At 36.0% G+C, this 24817-nt stretch overlaps 1 long non-coding RNA gene across 1 annotated transcript; it reads left to right on the plus strand.

The window, feature by feature from the left end:
* Nucleotides 1–10426: 10426 nt before the first annotated feature.
* Nucleotides 10427–23288, plus strand: LOC118469966 (uncharacterized). The gene is made up of 5 exons (XR_008599735.1): nucleotides 10427–10550; nucleotides 14250–14315; nucleotides 15637–15710; nucleotides 20313–20396; nucleotides 21097–23288. It is a non-coding gene; the product is annotated as an uncharacterized LOC118469966 (long non-coding RNA).
* The last annotated feature ends 1529 nt before the right edge of the window (nucleotides 23289–24817 follow it).

Genomic DNA, 24817 nt, shown 5'->3' on the forward strand with positions numbered 1-24817 from the left:
TGAAAGAAAAAAACGGGAACATGAAGGACAGAAACAATTATTGAAGGCCACTACTTCAACAAATGTGTCCGCGCTAAAAGCATCATTCCTGGTCGCGGACCGCATTGCTAAAGCTAAGAAGCCCTTTACTATTGGGGAAGAATTGATTTTGCCTGCTACAAAGGACATTTGCAGTGAACTTTTCGGAGAGGCTGCAGTAAAAAAGGTCGAAAACATCCCCCTTTCAGCGAGCACTGTAACAAGAAGAATTAATGAAATAGCAGAGGACGTCGAGGCTGTTAGTTGAGAGGATTAATGAGTCACCATGGTACACGATTCAGGTGGAGGAATCTACAGATGCTGAAAACAAAGCAATATTGCTCGTTTTTGTGAGATACGTTTTTCAGGAGGATGTACATGAGGATTTGCTATGTGCACTATTTCTGCCAACTAACACCACAGCTGCAGAGATATTCAAGTCCTTGAACGAGTACATATCAGGGAGGCTTAACTGGTCGCACTGTGTCGGTGTCTGCACGGATTGGGCGGCTTTCAGGTCTGGCAACGTGGATCAAGGAGGTCGCCTCTGAATGTGAGTCCACACACTGTGTCATCCATAGGGAAATGCTGGCAAGCCCAAAAATGCCACCTGAGCTTAACAGCATTTTGCAAGATGTGATAAAAATTATTAACCACATAAAAGTACATGCCCTGAATTCACGTCTGTTCGAACAGCTCTGTGAAGAGATGGATGCAGAACATAGATGCCTTCTCTTGTACACAGAAGTGAGATGGCTTTCAAGAGGCAAGAGTTTTTGAGTTAAGAGAGTCACTGCAGAGATTTTTCTTGGAAAAATCAGTCACCACTGGCAGCATACTTCAGTGACGCTGATTGGATCTCGAAACTTGCTTACCTGTGTGGCATTTTTAACCTGCTCAATGAACTCAATCTCTCACTTCAGGGGAAAATGACAACCATTTTCAAGTTGGCAAGGTTGCAGCATTCAAAGCCAAACTGGAGTTATGGAGACGGAGCGTGAACACAGGGATATTTGACATGTTTCACATAGTAGCAGGGATTATGGAAGAGACTGAGTTTGGACCTTCATTCACCCAGTTAGTGCATGATCACCTGTTGCAGCTTTCAAAAGAGTTTGAGCATTACTTCCCCATCACAAAAGACCCCAGGCTGGGGAAGGAATGGATCCGGAACCCATTTGTGAACAAGCCAGAGGAATCAACTTTAACCCTACAAGAAGAGGAACAGCTAGTTGAGATGCAAATGATGGTGGCCTTCAATCCATGTTTGAAATAACTTAAAATCTCTTTGCATTCTGGAGTAAAGTCAAAGCAGAACATCCCGACACTGCCACAAAAGCACTGAAAGTCCTGCTTCCATTTTCAACCTCTTATCTTTGTGAGGTGGGTTTTCTGCAGTGACAGCAACAAAAACAAGACTACGGAGTAGACTGGATATAAGGAATACAATTCAAGTGTCACTGTCTCCCATCACCCCCAGATGGGACCGTCTAGTTGCAGGAAAACAAGCCTAGAGCTCCCACTGATTCTACATTTTGGTGAGTTGATATTATAGTGTAATAGTTCATGAAAATGCCTAATATAAAATGTAATTGCTGCACTCAGATTACATACTAAATATAATGATTAAGGTTTTTGTTACTGGAACCTTCACGCCCCTATCCGGTCCTTGAAAAAGTGTTTCTGCGTGAAACTGGTCCCTGGTACAAAAAAGGTTGGGGGCCCCTGTTGTAGATGACACATTCAGGATCCACTTTCCAGAGGAGAACAACGTCACTCAACAGCACAGCGACCGCAGCTGATGTTCTGGTGAGACTCCTTTGGGCATCCATCCTGGTTTTTCAAATCATTGTTCCACTTACTGGACTAACTGTAAACAGTTTCATCTCAAAAATATGTTGGTTTTTTTGTTTTGTTTTCAGACAGTCATTTGTAGTTTCACAGTGTCTGAATGTATGATTACACTGTTAAAATATACTCTAAAGTTCAAAAGTTTGGGGTCCCCCAGACAATTTTATGTTTTCCATGAAAACTCACACTTTTATTCATGTGCTAGCATAATTGCACAAGGGTTTTCTAATCATCAATTAGCCTTTCAACACGATTAGTACTGTATTTCTGATTCATTGAATGTTATCTTCACTGAAAAAAATGCTTTCATTTTGAAAATAAGGACATTTCTAAGTGACCCCAAATGACCCCAAATTTTCGAACGGTAGTGTATGTATATATTATTTTATTTAAATCAGCTAAAATGACATTCAGCATGTAGATCCCTACCTGGTAGAAGAAACATTCAGGATCCACTTTCCAGAGGAGAACGTCACTCAACAGCACAGCGACAGCAGCTGATGTTCTGGTGAAACTCCTTTGGGCATCCATCCTGGTTTTTCAAATCATTGTTCCACTTGTCAGTAATGTCTTCAATGATCAGTCAACATGACAGCAAACTTTGTCCAATTAAAAGAAAAATCCTCACATCTTCCAGCTACAAGTTTCCTTCATCTTATTTTAATAAATCTTATCCACTCGACCAAACTGCTCCCATCCATCATCCAACAACAGTCCCAACACAGAGGAAACTGTGTCTTTTTGCCCTCCTCAAATCTCACAAATATTCTCCATGTGTCTCCTGAAGCCAAATGGATGAAAATGTTGAGAAAAATCCAGAGAAATGAGAACAAACTTGGAGCTGCATCTGCAGTAAAGCAGATCCACTGAGGTCTCTGTCTTACTGAGGCCTGAACATTCTGAACATCACCATTATGACAATGAATGCATGAACATTCCGGAATATTTAAATACAAATAAACAAGAGTGTCATTTTAAACCTAAAACCTTTAGGAGAAGAAATTACTGTGTGTAAAAATGCAGATTTTTGATGTGAACACACAATTTCACTCATTACCAAAACAGGGACAGTCTGTAAATTTACAGTTTAAGAAATAATTTCTCTTTTTCAGTCCTTTATTATACATGTTTTTTTCTCTTTCAAAATAACAGCAAATATCAGTATCATAAAGTTTTTGCTGATTTAGACACATTGAAAGTGTAGCTTAATGGTCAAATATTGTCAAACAACAAATTCTCATTTTTCAAAATATAGATTTTTGATATAAAATATTTGATTTTACATTTTTTGCCCTTCCTTGTTCTTTGTTTTGGTTTTACATTATAATGTAAATTAGCATTTTTTATTTTACTAGTTATAATCTGTAATTTAACCAACTACAGAAAATCTGTAAGCAACAGTTACAAAATGATTTTACTTTCAAATAAGGACAAGTACCTCAAAAATAATGTTATATTTGTCACTGATTTCAGTACAGAAAGAAAAGAAAAGAGGTGTAATTTCACTGTCAAACATTACAGGAGAACAAATGAGTATTTGTAAAATTACAGAGCTTTGATTTGGACAGTATTTACAGCTGTGGCCTGTTTTTTTTAATTTTCATTTCATTTTACAGTCAATATATAAGTTAATATTTTTTTCTGTAACTTTACTACTTACAGTCAGAGAAAACAAAGTACTAATTTGCATATTTATTGTAAAAAAAAAAAAAAAAAAAAAGAAAACAAAGAAAAAGAAAAAACAGGCCACAACTGTGAGTACTGGACAAATCAAAAATCTGTAATTTTACAAACAAATTTTACAAACACATTATTCTCCTCAAACATTTGATTGTGAAATTACACTTCTTTCATTTTCTTTCTGACTGAATTCAGAAAAAACTATATCATTATTTTAGAGGTATTTGTCGTTATTTGAAAGAAATATGCATAATAATTGTAAATCATTTTGTTGCATTACTTTACAGATTTTCCCTGGTAGGTTAAATTACAAAAAATAACTATTAAAACAGATAAAAATATTCATTTACTTGGTAATGTTAAACCAATAAATAAATAAATACGTAGGAGGACAAAACAACAACTGTAATATCCACATCTAAAATCTGTATATTTTAAAATGATAATTTGTTATTTGACAACATTTGACCCTGAGGTTACAGTTTTCTTTTAACTGTGTTGAAATCAGCAAAATATTTAAATAATCAGGAAATAATTTCTTAAACTGTTATGCCACAGATTTTCCCTGTTTTGTTAAATTACTCATAGTAATTAGTAAAATCACAGATAAAAGCATTCATTTACATGTTGAGCAGTCAAAAAAGAGAAATAAAGAAAAAAAGACTAACTGTAAACAGTGTCATCTCAAAAATATGTTGGTTTTTTTTGTTTTGTTTTCACACAGTCATTTGTAGTTTCACAGTGTCTGAATGTATGATTACACTGTTAAAATATACTCTAAAGTTCAAAAGTTTGGGGTCACCCAGACAATTTTAAGTTTTCCATGAAAACTCACACTTTTATTCATGTGCTAGCATAATTGCACAAGGGTTTTCTAATCATCAATTAGCCTTTCAACATGATTAATACTGTATTTCTGATTCATTTAATGTTATCTTCAGGCATGGCAACAGCAAATTTTGATTTCAGCTGAAAATGTTCGGTATACAGTCTTCAGTGGGGGTCCAGGGGGGCGCAGCCCCCCCTTGAGCTGAGAGGTTTTCAGTAAAATAGAGGTGATTTAGAATGAAAAACATGCATAGAATTACAGAAGACTAGATTGTAATGAATAAGTTAATTTAATGAAAAGTTAACTTACTTTTTCTTCAATGTCTCACTGCATTTAGTCCTACAATTTTTTACAGTTCTATAGGTCTTTTAACACTATTTACACTGGAGTTCTACACTGGTCACAAAGTCACTTCTAATGTCACAGTTTCCTCTATGGCAGGGGTATTCAACTAAAATTCAAAGTGGTCCAGTCAGAGAAAATGTATTAAAGCAAAGGTCCGAAACATCATAAAGGCTGCCTTCAATTAGTGCGATATATATTGATGTAAGCTAGAAGTTTTATTAGCCTGTGCATGTAATCAATAGCTGACCATCAAATCAAATAAATTCAGTACGGTTCAAAAACATTTTGACATTTACTAAAAAATGCCTTTTGATATAACTGTACATCTTAAAATTAAGTGCAGAACTTGAAAAAATAATGACTGAACAACCCAAACCAGCTTATATACATCTTTAACAATACCTAAATCTCAAAAAATGTAAACAATTGAACACTTTAACATTTTTTCCCTGTCTTGTTACTCCCCTTATATCCCATGCTGCTTAATGGGAGAACTGAGCTGCAGTTTGCCCTGCCAGTATTTTTTGAATTGTGTATTGTGGTCTGAATGGTGTCAGGGTCGTTCTCAAACACATTTGGAGCTCATTGGTCAGTCTGGAACCATATTCAGTTTTGTCATGTTTGTTATGTTCATAGTTGAGAAAGATGCCTCCAGCTGTATGTTGAGCCAAACATGGTCAGCATGTGCAGGACTATTTCCCTCTCGGTGTCGCTTTATTCATTTCCTTTTTTGTCTGTCCCTCACCTCTCAACTGTTTTCTGAACGCAGAGCTGTGATGTTTAGCAGCTGAATGCAGAGACTTCATTGGCTCAGTAGCGTCACGTGGGATGGCTGAACTCGTACGTAATTGGTCTGTGTGTTTCCTGAGCTGATGACTAATGCCGTAAACACTGGGAAAGCTGTGCCGGTAAAACAGAAGCGACCGGTCAAATTTAAAATCCCGTTACAATTTACTGATTAAAGGTCCGGTCCGTGTAAGACGGCGTCTGGGTCCGGATCCGGACCGCGGTCCGCCAGTTAGTGACCCCTGCTCTATGGAGTCAGCTGTGTCAGTTTTTTTTACATTTCCAGAACACTCTTTAAACACTATCAGTGATTCATTTTGCCCTGAGTCATGAGTCAAATACCCAGTGTTTTGTTAAATGACTCTAATGACTTTTCTCTCAAGCCAATTCCATCGGAACTTGTTTTTGACACTTTTATCTATTTCTAGCACCGATGACTCTTGATCTTTCAATAAAAACCTCGATTCCACCGAAAACGATCCCAATAGCTCAAAATTCCAACACGAACATGCCGCCATGAATTGTAACAAAAGAATGCATCGAGCAATTTGATTGGTCCAATCGTTGGCAGCTAACCAATTTCGACCAATCGCAAGGCCTTTTACAATGCAGCAGGAGCTAGACTGATTCTCTTTGTCTGTTACGCTGCGGGAGAAACGCCGAGCGCTTCTCAAAAACCGGGAGCAAGAGTATCAAAAACATACCTCACCCCCCCTAAAATTTTCTCTACGGATTTGGACGATTCACAGAAATGATCAATTTGAAAATTAAAACGGCGGATTTCCGCGAAACGGCGGAAAATTGCCATGCCTGTATCTTCACTGAAAAAAATGCTTTCATTTTGAAAATAAGACCATTTCTAAGTGACCCCAAATGAACCCAAATTTTTGAACGGTAGTGTATGTATATATTATTTTATTTAAATCAGCTAAAATGACATTCAGCATGTAGATCCCTACCTGGTAGAAGAAACATTCAGGATCCACTTTCCAGAGGAGAACGTCACTCAACAGCACAGCGACAGCAGCTGATGTTCTGGTGAAACTTCTTTGGGCATCCGTCCTGGTTTTTCAAATCATTGTTCTACTTGTCAGTAACGTCTTCAATGATCAGTCAACATGACAGCAAACTTTGTCCAATTAAAAGAAAAATCCTCACATCTTCCAGCTACAAGTTTCCTTCATCTTATTTTAATAAATCTTATCCACTCGACCAAACTGCTCCCATCCATCATCCAACAACAGTCCCAACACAGAGGAAATTGTGTCTTTTTGCCCTCCTCAAATCTCACAAATATTCTCCATGTGTCTCCTGAAGCCAAGAGGATGAAAACGTTGAGATAAAATCCAGAGAAATGAGGACAAACTTGGAGCTGCATCTGCAGTAAAGCAGATCCACTGAGGTCTCTGTCTTACTGAGGCCTGAACATTCTGAACGTCACCATGACGACAATGAATGCATGAACATTCCGGAATATTTAAATACAAATAAACAAGAGTGTCATTTTAAACTTAAACACTTTAGGAGAAGAAATGTGTAAAAATACAGATTTTTTGATGTGAACACTCAACATCACTAATTATCAACACAGAGGAAATCTGTAAATTTACAGTTTAAGAAATAATTTCTCTCTTTTATATATGTTTTTTTTCTCTTTCAAATAACAGCAAATATCAGTATTATAAAGTGTTTTGCTAATTTAGACACCTGAAAAGTGTAGCTTAACAGTCAAATATTGTCAAACAACAATTTATGTCATTTTAAATCTAAACACTTTAGGTAAAGACATTTCTATTTCTAAAAATACAGATTTTTGATGTGGATATTATTTACAGTTTGGGCCTGTTTTTTTCTTTTGTTTTTTCAGTGAACATGTAAATAATATCTTTCTCTGGAATTTCACTGAAAAGACAATCTGTAATTTCACAGGTTGAGAAATAATTCCCTACATTGAAATTCTTTACATACATACATTTTCTTTCAAATATCTGCAAATATCAGTACAACAAAATAAAACAAACAACAGCAAATAAATAACCGTGACAGCAAAATACCTTTTTTTTAAAGTGTTATTTTATGTGAACTTTAGCTACTGTTTTGTCCTTCTTTGTTGTTTGTTTTGTGTTTAGATTAACATGTGAATTAATACCTTTTCTGCAATATTCCTAGTAATTATCTGTAGTTTAACAACAAAGGGAAAATCTGTAACAATTAAAAATTATCTACTCTATAATACAACATTGAGTATTTGTCAATAGACTTTTCATCTGAACAGTTTTTACAGCTTTTTTCAAAATTGTGTTTTCTTTGTACAGTCAATACTTAAATTAGTACTTTTGTCAGATAACGAAGCACTAATTTACATATTAACTGTAAAAAAAAAAAAAAAATAACTGTGTAATTTTACAAATAAAATGACCAAAACAGGAAAAAAATAATTTTTCCAGTTTGAGAAATAATTTCCCTATTTTGAATAAAAATCCGTGCAGTACAAATATTTTTTTATTATTGAAACACAACAAAGAAAAACTAACTTTATGGTCAAAATTGTTAAATAAGAAATTAGCATTTTTAACAATACAGATTTTTGATGTGGATATTACGATCAGTTTTTCTTTCTTGTTTGTTTGTTTTGGTTTTACATTCATGTTTACATTTTTTTTCTGTGATGTTTCTAATTATTATCTGTAATTTAAGAAAACTAAAAATCTGTCAGGAACAGTTACAAAATGATAATTAATTAATTAATTAATACACGTGTTGCATTTTAAATAACGATAAATATATACAAATTAATGATATATGTGTAGCTGTATTTAGAACAGAGAGAAGAATAGTGTGATTTTATGGTCAAACTGTATAACACAACAAATGACTATTTGTAAAATTGCAGAATTTAGATTTGGACAGTATTTACAAATGTGGCCGTTTTTACATTTAGTTTGTTTTTACAATCAATATGTAAGTTAGTACTTTCTTGTTCTGTGAGTTTACTGGTTGTCTTCTTTATTTAAACAAAATGAAAAATATGTAAAGTAACAGTTCAACTATGGTTTTCCATTACTATGCATGATTTGTTTTTCAAAAGTTAAAAAATACTCTTTTTTTTATCCTCCTGCAATTTCACTCATGTCTTTTTACCATTTCTTAATGAACTACCATTTTTAAAAATACAGATTTTTTATTTACAGTTTGCTTGTCTTTGTTGTTTATTTCGGCTTAACATTAACAAGTAAATTCATACTGTTTTCAGTGATTTTACTAGTTATTATCTGTAATTCAACAAAAAAAGTCTATAAAGGAGCAACTACAAAATGATTTAAAAATAATATCACAATTTTTTTTTTTTAAATAAAGGCAAATATCTGTGAAATAGGGGAGACCGGGTATGGTTGTAACACCTTTTTTCAGCACTTTAAACTCATTGAATTTTTGAGTTCTCAAACTTTAATACAACATACCCACATTTGTTTACTAACAAGGCACCAAGTCAGACCTCTGCAAGAATATTACAGACCTGATGAGGTGATGTTAAATACGTGGTGATCCTTTGTTACAACCTACCCCACTACTGGGGTAAGTTGTAACACATGCTGGGGTAAGTTGTAACAAGTAGGCAAAAAAAAATAAAAACAGTGGCCACATCCTATGATATGCTTCAATAAGAGGTTTACTGAAATAAAATTCAATTCTACTCTGGTCTCTAGTGACTAACCTCTCATATGCTTACCTCACGTGGAGTCAGTCCATAATACAGGTCGGCTGCCTGAGTCAAATAATCCGCTAACATTTCCTCTTGCACCTCAGAGAAAATTTTGTTGCTGCTCCTGTAACCTACACTGGGAAGATCACTGGACCCCTGGTCTCTCATCTTCTGTAGTGATCTGCAGTATCTGCTCAGTGTTACATGGCAGATCCCATGTGCCTTTGTGACTGATCTGACTGATTTGCCCTTCTTTGTGACTTCATCAGATGTTCTTTTAAAAACATCTGCAGGCACACCTCTGTCAGTCTTTCTGCCTAGGCATTCTGTAACATGATTAAAATCAAGAAAGTGTTCTTAGTTGTATGGAAGGGGATGGTTGTAACACTTTTTAAAGATGTGTTACAAGCCACTCCACCCCTGTCAACCATTGTTTAGCTAGCTGTATTAGCATAGTGGGTTGAAATTAGCAGGGGACAAATACATCACATTTTGCCTAAGAAACTACAATTTATTCTAAGTCACATGGCTTTATCTGCAATAGTAGAAGTACTAAACAAAATATAGTCTTGGTCAAAAATGTACTTTCTTACCTTAAAATCAGTTTTTTCTCTATAGAATCTACATGCACCTGTTTCCGGCCTTGAGAGTACTGGTGTGTGATGGGGGGAGGAGTGGGTAAATACTGAAATGATCATGTGACTCCTATCTTATCCCTGATTAGAGGAATTGGTGGTGTTACAACTCTCCCCATGTTACAACCATACCCGGTCTCCCCTGCTGATGAATATTTGTCTCTGATTTCCATTTCACTGTCAAATGTTGTAAGGGGACAATACGTATTTGTAAAAATACAGATTTTTGATGTGGATATAATTTACAGTTTTGCCATTCTTTGTTGTTTATTTTAGTTTCAAATTTAAAAAGTAATTGATTCCCACCCCCCACCCCCACCCCGACCCCCCCGACCCCCGCCCCAAGGTTTTACTAATTTACTAGTAGAGCTAAAATTATCTGTAATTTACCGAAGTAAGGAAAACTTGTTCAGAGCAATCGGCGGCCGCCATCTTGTCGGGACAGGACGATTCGTGTTGTCGTCACAAGATGGCGGCCGCTCATTGCTTACAGATGTTTTCACCGAAGAAGAACCTACAGGAAATGGTGTGTTTGGCGCTACTGTCGAGTGTTTGCAGCTGTGTTTTGGTTGTCCGTATGTCCATGAGAGGGAAGCTTGGGCTGCTGTGTAATTTATATTGGTGTATTTATGTCTTTAAGCGATAGGCAGGATATGTAATGTGGCCTTTGCGGCAAGGAGTGTTGAAATAGCCTAATTGTTTGGTGGGTTTCTTATGACTTCCTCGTGTACTGATATTTATACTAGCTAGGTGTGCTAACAACAATGCTATTACATCTTTTTAGCCCAGTTACAGCAACATACAGTAGAATGCATCGCAAAAGTCACCTCTTCACAGTTTGACAGCAATGTCTCTAACACCAATTCCTCTTCTTCTCACTTGTGCGGACTGTTTACATTCATCCCTGCTGCAGACATCTAGGTACTCTGGATATTTGGCTGTGAAAAGGGGAACGGACAAACAGTGTAGTTAGGTAAAGTTGGCAAAGTATTCACAGATTCGGACTTCCGGCATCAATAACTCATGAGATATACGTTGTAAAAACATAAACAATGCCTCTTTCCCATCGTTGTAAGCTAGACAATGTGCTACAAGGCCAGTTTTATCAAAAGTCGCTGTCTTTCAAGCTGCAGAAATAACATTGATGTCTATGCACAGCTGGCTGTGCGACGAGTGAACAGGGACCGTCTGCAAATAGCAAAACCGCTGCAACAGCGAAGAGAGACAAATATTCCATTACTTAACTTTTATACATTGTAGTTTCACCAAATTTACTGCAGCCATCAATTGTCTCCTGCTGGTCATACTACAACTCTTGGTTTGACACTAAATACAAAATCTGATTTTTAAGAAATTTTTATTATTTTATTATTTTTTATTAGTCATGAAATTCAATAACTTCACTCTTATGCACTGTAGTATCACCAAACTCACTGGAGCCATCAATTGTCTCCTGCTGGTCATACTACAACTCTTGGTTTGATACTAAATACAAAATCTGAATTTTAAGGGATTTTCATTATTTTAGTATTATTTTATTAGACATAAAATTCAATAACTTCACTCTTGTTTACTGTAGTATCACCAAAATCACTGGAGCCATCAATTGTCTCCTGCTGGTCATACTACAGCTCTTGGTTTGACACTAAATACAAAATCTGAAATTTAATGAATTATTATTATTTTATTATTATTTTATTAGTCATAAAATTCAATAACTTCACTCTTATGTACTGCATAAAGACTACACTCTGTCTAACTATCAGTTGGCTCCTGTTGATCATACTACAACTCTTGGTTTGGTAATAAATAAAAAAATCTGAATTTTAAGGATTTTTTTTCTTATTTTCTTATTATTTTATTAGTAATAAAATTCAATAACTTCCCTCTTATGTACTGCAGAAAGATTACACTCTGTCTAACTATCAGTTGGCTCCTGTTGATCATACTACAACTCTTGGTTTGATATTTAGCTATTTTTCATGATTTTAAGGTTTTTTATTAGTAATGAAATTGTTGTTATATATCTCAAATATTTTTGTTGTAACAGATAAAAGTGCTCATCCATTTTTTTGGTAGATTGTGGAACATTAATAACCAAAAGTAACTGAATTTTATTTTATTTGGGTTGTTTATTGCCATGTGAAGTTGTGTACACTCTTTAGTGTGCATGCTTGTGTGTGAAGTTTAAGGATTATGAGTAAATTAGCTTTGATGGCTCTTCTCTTGATGTATGTGGTGCTATATTTTTAGATCCATAGTGCACCTGTTTGTCCAAATACATGATACTGAATAGTAATGGAACTTGGAATCCTCACCAAAGAGAGGATCAGATAACACCAATATACCAAACTAAACTGTTTAGACTGTCTCCTCAAGTACTGACGATTGGGAAGAAAGACAATAAGACGCCTTCTTACAAGGCTGCAGCGTTAACTGATTCATTTAAACCATAATGTTAAACAGCTAATAATATTTTCCAAGTTAAGGACTGTATGGACAATACTTGGAAGAAAAAACCTGAAGGTATGATCAGTAGGACCTTTTGATGGTTAGATGGAGTTAATTTAATTTTCTGCAGTGTTTAAGAGTAAAGTGATTGAATTTTATTTACTACAAAAAATCCTTAAAATTCGGATTTTTTATTTAATATCAAACCAAGCTTTGTAGTATGACAATCAGGAGCCAACTGATGGCTCCAGTGAATTTGATGACACTACAGTACATAAGAGTGAAGTTATTGAATTGTATTACTAATAAAATAATAATAAAATAATAAAATTCATTAAAATTATGAAAAAATGTTTTTATATCAAACCAAGAGTTGTAGTATGACCAGTAGGAGTCAATTGATGGCTCCGGTGATTTTGGTGACAATATTGTGTATAAGAGCGAAGTTATTGAATTTTATGACTAATAAAATAATAATAAAATAATAAAAATTCCTTAAAATTCAGATTTTTCTATTTAATGTCAAACCGAGAGTTGTAATATGAACAGCAGGAGACAATTGAAGGCTCCAATGATTTGAGTGACACTACAATAAACAAGAGTGAAGTTATTGAATTTTATGACTTATAAAATAATAAAATAATAAAAAATCCTTAAAATTCAGATTTTGCATTTAGTGTCAAACCAAGAGTTGTAATATGAACAGCAGGAGACAATTGAAGGCTCCAATGATTTGAGTGACACTACAATAAACAAGAGTGAAGTTATTGAATTTTATGACTTATAAAATAATAAAATAATTAAAAATCCTTAAAATTCAGATTTTGCATTTAGTGTCAAACCAAGAGTTGTAGTATGACCAGCAGGAGACAATTGATGGCTGCAGTAAATTTGGTGACACTACAGTGTATAAAAGTTAAGTAATTGAATATTTGTGTAGTGCCTCTCTTCGCTGTTGCAGCGGTTTTGCTATTTGCAGACGGTCCCTGTTCACTCGTCACACAGCCAGCTGTGCATAGACATCAATGTTATTTCTGCAGCTTGAAAGACAGCGACTTTTGATAAAACTGCTTTGTAGCACATTGTCTAGCTTACAACGATTTGAAAGAGGCATTGTTTATGTTTTTACAACGTATATCTCATGAGTTATTGATGCCGGAAGTCCGAATCTGTGAATACCTTGCCAACTTTACCTAACTACACAGTGTCCCCCTACGACAGTGAAATTAGCTTAAGGGGCCGACCTAAACCTTTTCATACCTGCAACTCTTACTTCTGTAAAAGCCTGTTATACATTCAGTTCCACATTTCAGGTAAAACTTTAACGCTGAAACTTACTTGCAAAATTGTGAAACCTGTATTCTACAGTTTCTGCGAAAATACTGCGATACTTAGGCTCGCAAACCTGCACAGCCTTCCGTTACTATGTCCAGAGAGGCTTAAGATTTGGTAAAACGCCATTTCACATGTGTATAAGCTTTATTCTGTTTGTAAAAATGAAAATAATAACAACAACAACAACAAACCAATAAACAAAAAACAGTGCTTTTATCTACATCCAGACCACACTGCACTAGGTCCACATATAAAACCGCTGTATTTACAAGTCAAATGTGAACAATAGAATGATACTGAAGTGCAGCCAGACCATTACTTACTACAGAGCTGGCTCAGTGAGACTAGAAATCCATCCCATAATTGCCAAATTGAAAGCTGCAAATCAAATGCTAACTTCAGCATTGTCTTCTCCTGTAGAAGTCACCGTTTATGAAAAGAGATCAGTTAATGTTTTGGTTGTGCTATACTACAAATGTTGTTGAACAGAGGTCAAAGATCGTGTCCATGCCTGTATTTCTGTGTGTGTTTGTGTATGCTACAGGGCCTGTTCTTCAGGGTGTTTGTGCACTGATGGACTCAGATGAATAAAACTTTATTTCTTTTTTGCTTATAGGTTCATCATTATTCCCTGAAACATCTTGAGGACACCAGACAGGGAACCAACATCACTCCTGCAACAGTGTGTGAAAATAACTGCATTTTGCATGTTTTTTAAACCCTACAGAAGTCTTCATAGAAATCTCCTCCTACAACGGGACTGTTTTGGCTGTTTCACTTTTTTCTGCATGCAGAAATTTTTATAGCACATCAAGTGAAGTTGTGCCTATACAACATAGTTTTACAGTGTTAAGATGACAGTATTTTCAAGCATAGATTGTCTTTGCAGACTCTTCATTGTTTTTTTCTAGTTTGATTAAAGAGAATTATTTCAGTCATCATAAATGTGAGCCTGGCTAGGTCATGCCAGAAATTTTTGAAATCGTATTGTTTCTGTAGGATTGTGCTGGAGCTGGACGCTTTAGCATTCAGCATCCTGTGCAGACTTCAGCTGATGACTAGAGTAATCAGTTTGGTAAATAAATCCAAATGTGTATAATAACTATGAATAACTGTCTGCACAAGTTTTCTTATAAAAAATAAGCCATGTCAACATAGCATATTTTCTTCTCAATATTGATTAGAAAAGCATTTTCAAAAAAAGTATAGTGGAGAATAAATTTTATAACTTTATTGCATTTAAGAAAGGTTGGAAGTCTACTGACTGTCCAGTGACTGATGCATTTGACCAAGTAGGTGAAAGAGTGGGGATCGTGGATGTGACAAACACAAAAACTGTCAGTCAACAAGGGCCTGCTAGAAATGTTTTCTGCCCAAAGTGCATGCCTATTATGACTTGTCAGAACAACAGCTGGACAGATCTTTACCAGCAGCCTCCTGCTCCCATCCTCTGCCTACACCCCAGTGTTCTTATGAAAGGTGCTTAACAGCCATCCAACAGAGCCATGCCTACCTATGTTGCCCCCCCCAGTGTTAAAGAAACCCTGACAAAGCATGATGAAGTGTCATCATCAAAACTTTTAAAGATTGTGGATCTGATCTCCATCTTTACAAAGTTCACCGGAAGGGAAAAGAAGCTTGACAGTTTGAATTGAAGCTTTCTTTCACTGGACAATATACTAACAGCCCGGTTTGTTTCTGCCTCAGCTGATGACTTACAAATTAGACAGCCTATTGCATTGCTGATCAGGGATAAATACTCCTCATTTACGTATCACAACAGTGTTTTTAAAGTATCTGGCCTTTATTTTGGCTACCTGTAGAACAATGTTTGTCAGATTTTTGCTCTCCTAAACATGTCTATTCAGTCCTCTTCCAGTTCATTTCAAATCTGTATGAATAGAATTTTATCATTTTGTTATATATTAAGCACAATGTAAAAGTTACTTCACAGCCTTACATTGAATCCTAAACAGCACATACTCTTTTTTTCCACTTTGTAGTGGCATATCGACGTGGTCGAAAAAGTATTAGAGAGGCATATGAAGACCACTTCTCATCAGCAGACGCAAGAGAGGTAAGGAAAGATGTCATTTGCATGGCAAAAAAATATATTCCTTTGACTAAGCCCAATAGGTAATAAGTGAAAAACTGCATTTTTAAACTGTTAGTACCTGTGGCTATAACTGTTAATTGCAATTTGTAATTGATAATTGCATTTCATGTGTTTTAGAACATTACTTCCCGGAAATCCTAACAGTTTCTGATTTCCAAATTGTGTACTTTTTCTTTTTACTTTCATTACATACTTCAGCTGCCACGAAGTATGTACTTTTTATGCAGTGTACATACAATTTTAAATACAGTTTTGTCAAAACATTATACTTTAAACTTTGACAGTTACATTCTTTACTGGGACATCCTAAATCTATTTTGGCTTTCTCTCTCTTTTTCACCATCTTCATTTTGTCATTTTTAATATCCTCTTTGATATATATGGGAAGCAACAATGACAACCTCTGAGCTGAAATGGCTAATTTTGCTCAAGATTTGGATTCTGCATTAAGACAGACCTGCTTGATTTTATCTTTCAGCAAATTATCCCTTTTAATGACTTTGCTTGTCTTCCTGCATGTAAATTTTTCACCAAAATGATGCCCCTGGCCTTATTTTGCAGGGGAATTGTTGCTACAACCTGGATTTAGCATTGCTGCAGATGATCATGACTGGTTTTAAGAAATTTTTAAAAAGCCAGAAGGTCTCCTCTGAATTTACCTCAAACTGTTACCTCATTTGGCAATAGGTTGTGACTTGACAGACTTTTATTTCAACAAAAAATCATTGATATTGCCACTTTAACTGTCCTTGGTATTGTGACACTTTTGCTGTTGAAAGTTTTAAGGTTGTGATTAGCTTTGAATGACCTTGGCAGGTATTATTGTACAGTAGTAGTGAAATTTTCTTCAGTGTTGTAGCGACTTCTCATGACACTCAAGCACTGGAACATTATGTGATCTACTATGTAGGTTTTTTTCCTTTATTACCTTTTTGCTCAGGCTAATGTACTAAAATGTCAGTTATAATGTCTTGTCATTTCAGGTGACGGTTCATCGAGTTGTCAATATTGTTGAAAAGAGGAACCCAATGTCACGGCTAGGGGTGGAATTTGATGGAGGATGTAATGATGACTCATGGTATGGTAGTCTTCGAAATTAGCAAGAAAGTTACCAGGACAGTTACCAGAACAATTACCACGAAGAAAGAGGTCATAGTGAAGGGAGCTATCCACCCAATGATCACCGATACTTTGATGATAACCCCAACTTTGGGAATTATCGCAGACATTCCTCTCCACCAAGAAATGTAAGACAAACTTTTCATGCATGGTCTTTACACTAAAACCTGTTTTGTGCTACAAGTTCTTCTAAGAAAATAGTCAGTGCCAATCTATACTTATATCACGTCAAGACATGACCGAATGTCGTACCAGTGTGTCTCACTGTAGAAAGGTTAACAGCTACATGACATAGTGCTTTCATTATTTAAGATTCCTGTAGGCCCTTTGCTGTTTCCAACAATTACAGTAGCAATAAAAGTAATCAACATTTGCAGCATTTTTCAATTAATGCTGTTGAAATTGTGATTTTTGCTTTCAGGGGGCCTCATACTCTCAACAGAGCTATGGAAGAGATGATCTGAGGCATCAGTTAGACTCAAGGCAGTATGTTGATCCTTTTATTTCAAAGATTCTTAATTTGTCAAATCAGTTTATTCTTGTTTCATTCTGATTGTGAAATTATATTTTTTTCACTGAATTCTTTGTGTAATGCATGAAATTGACCACTAGATGTAGGCAGAGTTCTGTCTTTTGAAAACTAGCTGACCCTTGTAATGTGTGACTCTGTTAATATGTAATACCATGAAACAATATGTTGAACAAGCTCATAGGTCTAAAGTCACTTTTTCAAAATAATTTTTCCATCAACGTTCAACAATAGTAAAGAACATAACATCTACAATCAAACATTGTTGCTGTGGCATAAAATTGTAGCTTCAGGAAAAAAAAACATTTCAATTTTTTTATATCAAAAAATTTAATTTAAATCCACACGTGCAGCACAAAGAACAACTACATCAACAGACACTTTTCTTTTGCTGGCCACTTCGACACACCACCAGTTTACAGGGCCCCCTTTCCAGGAGTCGTACTCAGCTAAAGAAGGGGACTAGTGTTTACTCACTCAGCCAAATAAATAACCCCACCCCTGCCCCTTACCCCACCCTGAGAGGAAAAACAGCTGGACCACTCCTTCTTCAGTCAAACACACACACGCACACACATCTCAGACAGTTAGAGCAGCATATGTCTCTTGTCTTTTTTTGGTCCTTTCTCCGTTAAATTAATAGTTAGGGACATGTTGGTCAAATGATTTAAGGTGTGTAAAAACATGCATACTATTAAATAGGCATTTGACCAACCTAAATTGCAAATTTAGGATCATATAACCAATTTCATATTAACTACTGCTTCCGTTTCTGAAAGTTTACTCTTGTGGATTTATCCTCAAGCCTCAAATGGAGGCAGAATACTAGGGATGGTCCGAATAACAATTTCTGGACTCCGGATATTTGGGCCCAATTAATGACGAATATCCGAAATATCCGAATATTGAGCTTGTTGGCCGAGGGGGTGGGAGGGGGGCAGTGGATACCACCACAACGCTTGAACCTGTGTTGACCTCAACAAATATCAAGAAAAATGTTGTTAAAATTTGACAAATTAACTGTTCAGTATGTCATGAACAAAATTGATAAAATGCTCAACACAACATTAATATGGGGTTTCTACTAGTTAACACTTCATGAAAACTCTACAACACATGATTGACTTAAAGAAAAAGATTTTTTTTAAAAAGAAGAAGAATATTCCCTGAAACAGTTGCTAAGTGCCCACATATAGTTTTACCCTGCTCCTGACCATTAAATGGTGTCTTCGTAATATTTTGCCAGTGTAAGTGAATGAGGACATAATTTAGAGTTTTTGTTCTGGGTAAAAATGGATTCTATAGCTAAACTCAAAGTAAAAATGATGGTTAGTTACAGTCTTGTTAATCTGATCAAGTGAATATTTCCTTAAGTTACAGTCTAACTAGTACCAGATTCCCTCACTGTATGAAAATCAAAGAGGGAATTCACTACTGAATGACTGTGAATTTTGAAGGCGACCATTGATATGACTGAGAGATAACTATATTAACTTCTGAAAAACTGGATTTTTTCTATATTTAGAAAGAGAACTATTTGGTTTTTAACTCTCATCACTTACATTGAATGCAGATTACTCAGGGACTGTGCAATGTTAAGTTTGAACAAGTGCAGGATCGCAATGATCAGAAACTTACCAGTACAAAAGGCCAACCCGGCGTTGTTTTAAGACAGAACTGAAATTTATCATCTACTTCTTTAATGGTACCCATGTAATATTGGTCTATAATCACAACAGTATAATTGCAGTGTTTTTGGTTTGGGGTAAGTTTGCACTTTAGCTTCTCCTGTCCAGAACTAGCTGATTGCTTTTGCCCTCATCTTATTGCATTGACGACAGATCAAGAAGTAGGATTCTTTCTTGCAGAAGGTACTTTAGTTGCCATGGTGACAAATGAACAACACTCTTAATGAACAGTTAGCTTTGTACAGTAACCAATGAAAACAACTGGAGTAAAGATACATGTGTAACTAGTTGTTATTAGTTTATCACTTGGGGCTTATGGATAATTTTAGACTTTGTGACTCACCAAATTTGTGTATTGACTATAAGTATCACAAGACATTTCCTTTCAAGTTTTACCCCGTAGATTTCTTTTGTTTTTCCTAAATAAGTACACAATTTCTTTTTCAACCTTTATATTTTGGATATTAACTTTGAACTGCATGAATGGAATTTTGACGTTTGGCAAATGGCTACCTAAGTCTTGGCTACTTCAAACAGACCATGAGTGATAAAAGTTTGAGGCCTTGTTAGACCTGCTTTTTGTTTGAGATGTTGCTTGAGTTCAAGCAGAGGTCATGACAGCCAGGTGCCTTTTGGTTGCTCATACCTCTACAAAACATGTTGTCCGGACCTGAGCTTTGAGTTTGGAAAATCGTGAAAACAAGATGTAATGAACAATGATGATTTAGTAGTTTTGCTAGGTGTGTGAAACTTTTAAAAAGCTCTCAGAATTTTCCTTACATGGTTTAATAACAGATCCAGTGACCATGCTTTCTAACTTCAGCTCCATATTTAGGGTTAATCATGGCTCTGCGTACAACTGAAGACAGATCATAGTGAGGAGAGACCAAAATTGGTCTGTCTGTCAGCCAACTGTTGGTTGTGTCAAAGTGGGAGATTGCCTCTGTTCCACAAATTGATCAGTGTGCCACAGTGCCCCACTGAGGCTGAATTTAAATGTTTGTGGTTTGTCTTCTGCTTATTCTGTTTCCTTTACTAATGTGAAGGCGTTCACTGTTGAGTATCCAGCATTTTTCTTCTTAAACCATTAATGATGAAAATAGTACATTTTGAACATGCATTTAGTATACTCTAATAGATTTATTTTTACTATTTTCTTGGGACTTTTCTGTATAAAACTGCCTTATTTGCCTGTGTGTTTTTGATTGTATTTCTTCTTGTTTTCAGGAGCAGTGGCAGACCTCATCATTTCCGCAAAAGAGGTCAAGGGTTAGGCCCTCCTCTGAGGACAGAACAGGACAGAAAAGCCAAGTCAGTGCCCTCACATTCATAATGCTTTCTAGTGTCCATTTAACAAACTTTCTAAGCACAGAGGTCTTAAAAACAGATGTCTACTTTTTGATTTAAGAGGTGAAGCAGGAAGTTTCCAATCAGTCTTAGTCTTTACAGAGCATTTAACAGTTAACTGTGGCTATTGCTTTTACATTAAAACACACAAATTATTTGTCATTCTTTTAACTTTTTGTTAATACTTTTAAACAAGCTGTCACACCGCAAAATGTATTTTTTCTGTTGTCTTGCTAATTAGGAAAATTTTAAAAAGCATGAAAGCTGAGCCTGTTACTCAGGTGAAGCTAAATGACTTTGCTCACAAAAATGAAAGACAGAAGTATTGCTAAAGTTCTAAGCAGATATACCGTTTTTAAGACCATACTATACAATATATCCACATAGTGTGTGTCTGTGTGTGTGTGTGTGTGTGTGTGTGTGTGTGTGTGTGTGTGTGTGTGTCTGTGTGTGTGTGTGTGTGTGTGTGTGTGTGTGTGTGTGTGTGTGTGTGTGTGTGTGTGTGTGTCTGTGTGTGTGTGTGCGTGCGTGCGTGCGTGCGTGCGTGTGTGTATTCTGTTTTGTCACCAACAAATTACTGTACAGTGTTTCTTGATATATACTTTGGGAGGAGTCAGTGGACACACAAATTCTTGATTGTTTCTTCCTGTCATTATTTCCATAGGGAAGACCGTGATGACTACAGGACCTGTCAGCCTCTTGTAATCACGTGGGACCGCTCTCCTGGAAGGAGGGAAGCCCAGCCATCTGTAACTATTCGCTCTGGATCAAATACCAACAGAAACTTCTCTCCTGACAGGGACAAAGGCTGTCCATATCAGCAGGCACAGCAAAAGCGTACGTATCAAAGGGGCCGTATTATTCGAAATCCTTAGATTAGAAAGTGTTCTCTGAATGAGGTTTGCTCCTCTCTGCCACTAACTGGCCTAACCCCAATCTCCCCTCTGAGGACTTACCACCTACAGACCAACGTCACAGCTGCAGTGTTCGAGTAAGTGAGTTTGTGAGGGCTAGAAATGGTACAAAAAGAAAGAATGGGACACATGTTCGTGACAGCACACATTGTTTGCAAACAATGCATCACCATTTATGAACAAGATTTAAGACTTGTATTTCATTTGCAGTGTTTATACATATTAACTAACTACCAAGAGTCTGAATAGCCATGAACATCTGTAAATCCTATGCAGACATTTGACTGAAAATGTTAAAAACTCTAGAAATAATAAATAACAACAACAGCGAGCAGCCAGATAGATTTACATTACTCATCGGTGTCACAATGGTAACAGAAACACATGTGGACAAAATTGTTGGTACCCCTCGGTTAATGGAAGAAAAACCCACAATGGTCACAGAAATAATTTGAATCTGACAAAAGTAATAATAAATAAAAATTATATGAAAATGAACCAACGAAAATCAGTCATTTCTTTTGAACCGTGGTTCAACAGAATTATTTTAAAAAATAAACTCATGAAACTGGCCTGGACAAAAATGATCGTACCCCTAGAAAAGACTGAAAATAATGTGGCCATAGGGACATGTTCAATCAAGGTGTGTCCTCTAATTAGCATCACAGGTGTCTACAAACTTGTAATCAGTCAGTCGGCCTATTTATAGGGTTACAGTAGTCACTGTACTGTTTGTTGACATGGTGTGTACCACACTAAACATGGACCAGAGGAAGTCAAGGAGAGAGTTGTCTCAGGAGCTTAGAAAGAAAATTATAGACAAGCATGTTAAAGGCTATAAGACCATCTCCAAGCAGCTTGATGTTCCTGTGACTACAGTTGCACATATTATTCAGAAATGTAAGATCCATGGGACTGTAGCCAACCTCCCTGGACGTGGCCACAGGAGGAAAACTGATGACAAATGGAAGAGACGGATAATACGAATGGTAACAAAAGAGCCCAGAACAACCTCTAAAGACATTAAAGGTGAACTCCAAGGTCAAGGTACATCAGTGTCAGATCGCACCATCCGTCGTTGTTTGAACCAAAGTGGACTTCATGGGAGATGACCAAGGAGGACACCATTGTTGAAAACAAATCATAAAAAAGCCAGACTGGAATTTGCCAAACTGCATGTTGACAAGCCACAAAGCTTCTGGGAAAATGTCCTATGGACAGACGAGACAAAACTGGAACTTTTTGGCACATCAGCTCTATGTTCACAGACACAAAAATGAAGCATATCAAGAAAAGAGTTTAAGTTTAGTGTTTTGCAAATCACTGTGTGTATTGTTCTGCAAAAAGTCTGAGGCTGACTGTGTTTATAGTGGTGAAAATCTGGAACAATGTTTTGCTCCTTGAGTATAAGGTGTTGATAATTATGTTTGTGCAATCAGAAAAAAATGTAAAATAATTCTGTTAAACCACGATTCAAAAGCAATGTCTGATTTTCATTGGTTGATTTTCATGGAATTTTTATTTATTATTACTTTTGTCAGATTCAAATTATTTCTGTGACCATTGTGGGTTTTTCTTTCATTAACTGAGGGGTACCAACAATTTTCTCCATGTGTGTATATGAGCGGCAGCCATACATTTGGGAAAATCTATTGCAATCAATGGTCATGCTGATGCATGTCAGGGCTGGATCAGACACACTAGGTCTTTCTTTCCAGAGAAAATATAGCTTGTGATGTTGATGAGGTCCTGTGGTCTGACCAGGCTGAAAGAATTGATGCAGACGTGCTGTAAATATTTGCATACTGTGCTGTGTACAATACAGTGCTGTATTTTTTTTTGTCTAACATCATTTATATTTTATAATGTACAGTCAAGTACTGCAATGGTCCCATCTGATTTATTTATAGGATGCATTAGTGTTTAAGTTGTCATTTTTGAGGGCTGTATCATTTTTTTACACAATGTGAAAACAGTGAGAGAAGAGTGTGTTGTATTTAGCAGTGCAGTGTCCTATTTTTGCTTCGTGTGTTAATTTTGAAAACAAAGTTCAAAATTTGACAATAAAGTGCACTTTTGACACAAGTGTGCAGTGCTTTGTGAATTGTGTTCAAATAAAAAAAAATAGTGTGCAGTGTGTTGGGAAATGTGTGCTATTTTTCAAGAACAGTGTCATAAATTGAGAAAAACTGTAATATCTGAGCCACAGTCCTGACTATTGAATTTCACTTCAGGGATAAATAAAGTTATTGTATTGACTTCCCTCGTTATCTTATTGTCATTATTGCAATCACCCACTTTCCTGAACAGACGAATCAGTATTTCAGCTACAGATAAAATACAGACAGAATTATAGATCCCTAAGGGAAATCATCCATGTTAACTTAATGACAGGTTTTAATGTCAGACTTTAAATATGTAAAATGTAGCTGCAACACACAGGATACAAACTATACTTTATGGTAACAATTGCACTGATTTATCAGGGGCATCACTTCGGTTTTTATGATCTACATTCCTAAGAGACCTTTATCAAAAATATTACAGGTTCAGTAATCATTAATTAATCAAATCTACTTGTAATGATCAGTCTCATGATCAAAAGTCATACTCTGATTTCATTGACCTCCCGTTCCCCAAAGAAATACATGATAGAACCAACGACAATTATATACAGACATTTATTAATCAATACCACGAACAAACACCAAACTGATGTAACAACAGACAATGAATAAATGAATGAATAAATGCAGACAAACTGATTGTGATCGTCACTGGAAGCAGTTGGTAGAAAGGTGATGAATTCAGAACTACTTTGAAATTGGAAAACCAATTGTAATTTGTAAATTCACCTGTTTAGCAGAAGGAAAGTGATACTTGCGTATCCTTTGTAGGAGGGAGGGGGAGGCCGCTGCAGGACGTGTAGCTGTGATGATCTGCTGGATGAGTCAGTTCAGGAATGCAGAGACAAGAAGGCACTTTGGCAGGTTTGCATTGCGAAAGTGTGTAGAAGTAAAAACATTAAGAGTCGAAGCTAATATTTCTACAAAAAAAATATTCACACTGTTGTAGTATTGAAGTTAAGAAGTCCAACTTTAAGTAAAACAGGAAAAAACCCTAGTTTAAAGTTTAGCCACACGTTTCTTTAAGTCATCTTAAAAGAACTCAGTGTTAAGACAAGTTTTAGTTTAAGTTGTCATAAGAGAGCCCATTTCAAAAAGCCTTTTTTTTTTTTTTTTTCCACTGAGTGAGTCCGAGCGAGGCCTAGCCCAGTTTGCATTCCAGTGACTTTCCTCTATATAGAAAGTTTTGGAGCCAAATTCAAATCAACATCAAACTAATCGTGAACATGTTCCTTCCAAGGGGTGGTGTTGAGCTTTACCGTCCAGGAGAGGTCATAGGCCATATACCTGTAGAACTTAATTTGAGATGATTTCTTAAACAAAAAAATCAGACTGTTAAATATCT

Source organism: Amphiprion ocellaris, chromosome 19 (genome assembly GCF_022539595.1).
Source record: "Amphiprion ocellaris isolate individual 3 ecotype Okinawa chromosome 19, ASM2253959v1, whole genome shotgun sequence".
In the NCBI taxonomy this organism is placed as follows: domain Eukaryota; kingdom Metazoa; phylum Chordata; class Actinopteri; family Pomacentridae; genus Amphiprion; species Amphiprion ocellaris.